Source organism: Canis lupus, chromosome 16 (genome assembly GCF_003254725.2).
Source record: "Canis lupus dingo isolate Sandy chromosome 16, ASM325472v2, whole genome shotgun sequence".
NCBI classification, from domain to species: Eukaryota; Metazoa; Chordata; class Mammalia; order Carnivora; family Canidae; genus Canis; species Canis lupus.
This window is the reverse complement of record NC_064258.1, coordinates 51,824,333-51,831,532: the sequence shown is the minus strand read 5'-3', so window position 1 is coordinate 51,831,532 and position 7,200 is coordinate 51,824,333.

The following is a 7,200-nucleotide window of genomic DNA, read 5'->3' as shown; positions in this document are numbered from 1 at the left end:
TTATTTCACAGAAGGTGGGTTATATATCTGGCTGATAGATTCTAGGTTTTTCAAGAAGACACGGGAGATGTTAAAACAAATACTAGAAAAAAGTATGTGAAATAGAGTCTGTAATTAATATATCTACAAACAAATGGCTGAGCAACAAGCAAGAAACTCTCAAAGTTAATGATGGAGAAATCAGTCAATAATTATTTCTAGTTTGACTCCATGCCAAGAAACAGAAATCGTTTTAATGAAAAATGTAATAGGAGAAAAAGGAACACTTGAGCAAGCTACATGAAAATAAAAACTTCAGTGCTAGATGTGAAATTATTGATGCAGATAAAGAGAAACTCTTTAGATTTACTTTTTTCTTTGGGTGATAGATAGCTCACAATGCAGGCAGAGTATCTGCAGAATAATGGAAAGAAGAATTTTCTTGTATGCTTGATAGAAACTCAAGAAACTATGTGAGAAAAGCCAAGGTATTAAATTCTGTCAGTTACTATATATAAGTATATATATTTATATTTATATTTATATTTATATTTATATTTATATTTATATTTATATTTATTTATATTACTTGTAGGGGCGCCTGGATGGCTCAGTCAGTTATGTGTCTGCATTTACCTCTCAGGTCGTCATCCCAGGACCCTGGAATCCTTGTGGGATCTTCCCTGGGCAGAGACACCACCACCACCACCTCCCGCCCACCTCTGCAGGATCAGGCTCCCTGCTCAGCGGGGAGTCTGCTTCTCCCCTCACTCCCACCTAGCCTGTACTCTCTGCCACTTTCTCTCTGTCTCTGTCTCTCTTCCTCACTCTCTCTCAGATAAATTTTAAAATCTTAAAAAAATCATTACCTATATGCTTTAGAATTGTAGGAAAAAATAGCCTTCTGTTCTTAAATGTTACAAAGTAAATATATAAACAGTGTTTTATATGGTCCTAAAAAATCGAAGAAACATTCTGATTCTAAAAAACATAAGAACCAGAATATTTCTTTCTTTTTTTTTTCAAGTTTTTATTTAAATTCCGGTTAAGATACAGTGTAATACTAGTTTCAGTGTAGAATTTAGTGATTCAACAATCACTTACACCTGGTGCTCATCACCAGTGCCTTCCTAATAACCACCACCTATTCAAACTCCTCCCACACCTCCCCTCCACTAACCCTCAGCTCCTCTTTATGTTTAGGAGTGGCAAAAGAAAGAAAGGAAGGGAGGAGGGAGGGAGGGAGGAGGAGGAAGGAAGGAAGGAAGGAAGGAAGGAAGGAAGGAAGGAAGGAGAAAAGAAAGAAGAGAAAAGAAACTAGGAAAACGGAAAAGAAAAAAAAGAAACAAAAAAAGAAAGAGAAAAAAGAAAGAAAAGAAAAAGAAACGAAAAGAAGAAGAAAAGAAAAGAAAAGAAAAGAGAACAAACAGAAAAGAAAAAAAGAAAAGAAAAGGAAAAGAAAAGAAAGAAAAGAAAAGAAGAAGAAAAAAGCAAAGAAAAGAAAAGTGGCAAACTAGGCCCAGAACATTTCTTTTGGAGGAAAGATATTCAAGATCCTGGTTGAACTTCTTTATTTGTCAAGAAAAAAAAGAAGAAGGAGAAGGGGAAGGAGAAGAAACAACTGAAAAAAAAAAAAAAACTAATCTAAAATCGATTAACTTTTAATACACAATAAAATGATAGCAACTGGTTTTGTGAAAGCAAAGCTTTCCCTACTCATTATTCTGGTTCTTCCAGGATTTAAGAGAGCTTCCATATGTAAATAATTCACTTATGGTTACAGCATCCACTCTTCAGCAGTTATGGAGCTCTGTTCTAACCCGACCATACACTAACCAATTATTTTAAAATGTTAGCAGTTAGACTGTTGTTAGCACATCTTATTCTCGAGAAAAGAGGGGGAGAGTTAGTCTGTACCAATGAGAAATCATGACATCAGTTTAGAGTTAGGCAGCCTATTTCTTGTACATCAGCAAAGTTAAAACACCATTATGTCAACCCTTTTTCCACATGTGCCCTGGATAAGTTTTCTTTCTTTCTTTCTTGAATGAAGTTATTAGTTTAATTTTTAAATTTATTGAATCATTTTCCTAGTCACATCTGAGGCAGGTGAGCCAGGATGATTCTCAGTGGGGGGCTAAATCAAAGAGGTTATTGCTCAGAAGATTATCATGACCAGTCAAGGCAGTTTTAGCTTCAAGTACATTTTACAGGTCATTGGTTCCCACCTAAAGTAATCTCTCTAAAGTTCAGTCTGGGTACGAAAAGAGAGAGATACAAGAGTATCTCTTTCCATTTATAACCAGGACTTAATTGATCTCAGCAGATTTCCTAATTGCAGAGCTTACCTCACGTAGGTCATCTGTTTCCTCATCTGTAGAATCTTGCTGTCATAATCAGCACTTTAGGTATTATACCAAGGCAGCAGAAATCCCTTTCTCTGTGTGTTATAGGATGAAGAATTATTATAGCTTGTTCCTAAAATAACGCATTTGGCTTTGAGTGCAAAGCCACCAAGGAAGCGTATCAGTTTTAAGAATTGAATGCACTCTGAACAGAAAGAAAGCACAGTATCTTATTACTTGAATACTATTTATGTTTGCTCATACATTTAAAACTTGTTTGTTATCTCTTTTGGAATAAATGCTCTTTATCACTCTGTAGAATGGTTTCACCATGAATCTACAGATATCTTAGGTTAATTTAAGTGGGATGGTGAAGGGTCTAATAAAATCAATGTCAGAGTATTGTATTGAGTAAAGTGTCTCATATTTTTTTCTATTTTTCTCTGCTAAGTATTTAATAACTATATTACATTAAAATAAGGTAAATATGATTCACTTATCCTAACTAGACTATTAGCTAATAATAATTATTATTGTTATTGATCCCATAGCCCGATTTCTTTTAGCAGTTATCAAATACCTGAAAAGAATCTTGTCTCTCCACATTTTTCCTAATGTAGCTGTGTACAGGGTTATTTCTAAATGTTTAGCTCACCTCCCCCCCCCCCCCCACACACACACAGGGTCATCCGCATCCTGTGACCATGCTGTCCCTAGAAGAACCTCTTCACGACTGCCCATTGTAGATGGAGAGTCCCACATAAATACAGCAAGAAAATGTGTTTAGGGTTCTAAAGAGTTGTCTGCTTACCTTAACATGTTTACCTTTTGGAAACTGTACTGTATAGGCTATTGATGAGATTCCTGGGAAGTTGTAAGGGACTCAGAATTGAGGCCAGCGCTTGCTTCTTCCCCTTTTCCCAAACAAAATCCTCCCCCGCACAAGTGATGATGATGTGCTCAGTGTAGCTCACAGATGGGCCCTAAGAACCCCGCTGCATACTGTGATTGGATGCACATTCTCTTAGCTCCTCCACGGATGCCAGCCCTGCCGAGGTGTCGTGAAGCCTCCCAGAACGCACAGTCATTCACTGTAGATCTCTTACTGAAATGCGTATTTTATTTAATGCAAGTATATTTTGGAACAGATTTGTAATTTGTACAATTTAATGCTTTAATTATTTTTTTCTATTCTCATTTACTTTGTATTTTCATTGTATAGAGCAGACAGATGTTGGGTCAAGCAACTATTGAAGAGAAATACAAAGAAAATATGAAAGACCCATTCTTTTATTTTTTTTTAATTTTTAAAAATATTTTATTTATTTATTCATGAGAGACGCAGAGAGAAAGAGGCAGAGACATAGGCAGAGGGAGAAGCAGGTTCCATGCAGGGAGCCCGATGTGGGACTTGATCCCGGGACTCCAGGATTACGACCTGGGTGGAAGGCAGGCACTAAACCGCTGAGCCACCCAGGTGTCCCTGAAAGACCCATTTAAAAAAAAATAAATGTGAGCTAAAGAATTAGTTCACATTTGAAGTATGACATTGTATTTATTTGCAAATTCTTTTTATATTCTGATTGCTTTTAGAAATTATTAATTCCAGTCCAGACTGAAATTGGACTCTGTTTTCCCACATTTCAGTCATTTTCATTATCATTAAATGCAAGCACTTCAGGTTATTGTTTCACGCCATCTACTGAAGCTTTAATAATAAGGTCAAATTTTTGTTATGCAAGCATAAAGAGGTATTTTACTTTGGTTCCACCACTGGTTGTATATTGAGTTTTCCTGAAAATGATGTTTAATCGATAGGAAATAATTAACTACTGCAGTTATACAAGATTTCCAAATCTCTTAAATATTTCTATATTATGTATTGTCTTATAATCACATGAGAATAAATTGTCTGTAGAATGACTCCTCAAGCAGAACTAGTACCACTAGCTTAATACTACTCTGATGAATATATAGATGGAAGAAATCCTGCCTCTCCTATGATACAACTACTAGAGATACCAGGTGCAAGTATGCTAGTATCTGCACACAAATGTCCACATATGTCCACAAGTTCTATAAAGTCAGATTGTTTAATAAAAATTAAAATGTTAAGCTGGTAGCATTGCATTTTTAAAAAATGGCTATAGCCAATTGATATATAAATGTGTTAGTCTGTACTATCTCAACTGAAGAAATGGAAACTCTACTCAAAGTAGCTTAAAACAAAAAAACCAAAACCAGCAACAAAAACTACTTTGTGTTTGTGTTAATATCAATGATGGCTCATACAGGGGATCAAGTGGTGCTCTCTCTCTTACCATTGTTTCATATTAAGCAAATTACTATTAAGTACCAAAAGCATTGCCTTTTTCATACAAACTTTATTCTCAAATAGATCACTTTCTGGAAATCTAAATAATAGCCCTAGCAGCCCTACTATTGCATCTTGTCATTTTACTAACATCTACACAGTAAGATTTTCATATGAACTCGAACTCTAATTCTCCTTGAGCAATGAGCCCATTCACAGGTCAATCCTCTGGGGCTTGGGCTTGACTAAATAGCCCTGGGATATATGCTGATTCCCAGAGGTGGAACATAGGGTCCATTCCACTCAAATTATATGAATAGGAGAAAGGGAAATGTGTTCCCCAAAGAGAAGGTTTTAGAACCACGATAAGAATGCAGAAATAGAGGATTTGACTACATTTTACAGTCCAGCTGTTCAACATGCATTCTTAATCTGGTAACTCAATTTTTAAAGTGCCAGTTACTAATACCATGCATCTATTCCAAAAACTGAAAGCAGTCATGTCCTATATGCAGTCTTATCACATTACTGCATCCTGGTCCAAGTCAGCAGTAGAACACCCTTAAAGACATTTAGGTTTCTTTTTACCAGCAGTTTTAAAATCCTACAAGACAGTGATCAATGCCAGAAAGATTGCAACCTGGAAGAAGAGGAGAGGGAGTTCTATCATTTAGCAGCATATCAGTGATTTGATTAGTTTCCCTAGCTTTCTGTTCCATCTCGAATGTGGCTATCAATTCAAAACTCTAACTTGAGAAGCAAAGGCAGATTTAATCTGTTAGTCTTTCAAGATGCATGCAAAGTGGTGGTTCTTTAATGGACACAACAGAGAGTTTCATTATCCGGATTTTGTCCTACTTCTCCCCTAATTCTCTATTTAAAATCCTCAAGATTGACTTTTAATATTCTTCTGCTGTTGGTCTGGTGCAGAATTCACCCCTTTATAAAAACGGTATTTCTTTCATTCAACTTTCAGATGGGCCATCTTTTCAGCCCATTCTTTCTTACAGGGCATTACGGTAGGCTGCAAAAAATAACAAGCGTTCTTAAATATCGCCAGATATTTCTATAAAATCTAAATATCCAACCCATTTGAATACTTGATCTAATCTGAAGATGAAACTAAAATTGAGCTGCTGTTTTGCTACTCAGTGAGAATTGCAAACTTCCCAGCCAAGGATCCGGAGGTTCACCCTGCCTCACACTCAAGCTTCAGCAAGTCAATTCCACATTTTCGGTCCTCTCATTTGCAACAAAATCCTTTAAGAAACCATGTCTTTATTGATGGCATTTTAGTAGTGAATTATTAAAACTGTGATTCAAACATATTTAAACAAAAGAATGGACTAGTTGACTTAGATGAAAAGATAAAGCAAAGGATAGCTTTAGGCAAAACGGTACCAAAAGTTTAGCAATGTCATGTCTCTGCCTTGTGGCTGTGATTTTTTTTTTTTTTTGAGTTGTCTCCAGGTTTCAGTTGTTCCTCCTCAAGTCCCAAGATTGGCTGTCACAGTAATGTGCTTCTTATTTTCTTTAGAGGAACAGGCTCTCTTAATGAGACTGGTTTTGTACCCATCCTTCTAGAAGGAAGGAAACTACTAAAGTCCACCCAAATCATTACAGACTATGAATATGGAAGGTGTGTTGGATTTGGATGATTAGTACTCAGTATCTACATCTACTTACTTCTAAATGTGTTCTCTTTCTGCAGAGACCATAAGGCTACATCCTATGTTTCATAAGCTGTCTTTCCAAGTGTTTAGAAGCAAATGTTATTTTATCAGTTTAGAAAGGAGGAAGTCAGGCAGAGATGATCTCCTTGTTACCTTTTTTTTTTTCCCTGAGACTCAAGAGCAGGAACACATAAATAGCAAGAGCAACAGTTTGGGTTGCAGAATTTAATGTTTCAGTGTCTGCTGTCAAGACAGTATTATTAGCTGTCAAGATGCAGCGAGGATGGTAGTGCTGCCAAATCATTCTGATCCATGAGATTTTACTAAAGCTAGTCTGAGGACTCAACTACCTGATTTGAGTGTCCAAACTTTCCGACATTTTTTATAATTTGTATTTAAAATGAATCTTATTTTCACAAATAATTTGAAGCTTACAGAAACATTGGGAAGAGAATATACACCATACACTCCCCATCCAGTTCTCCCATTGATACCATCTTAAAAAAGTACAGAACTTTTGTTGCAATATTTAATACTGATATATTATCAATTTAAACTCAAGTCTGTTCTTCTCTCAGATACCCTGCCTTTTTAAATTTTTATTTTTATTATTATTATTTTTTATCGTTCTGTTGTTGCTATTCTAGGATTCTATCCAGGACACTACATTACATATAGGCTTCATATCTCCTTAGCCTTGTCTAGCCTATGAAATTTTTTCAGACTTTCCTTGTTTTTGATTACTTTTAACAGGTTTTGAGGAGAGTTAGATATTCAGTAAAATGTCCCTCAATTGAAATTTATCTGATGTTTTTAATGATTAATTACACTGTGGTAATAGGTTTTTGGAATAAGATTGAAGGTACCAAGTCCCGGGGCACCTGGGTGG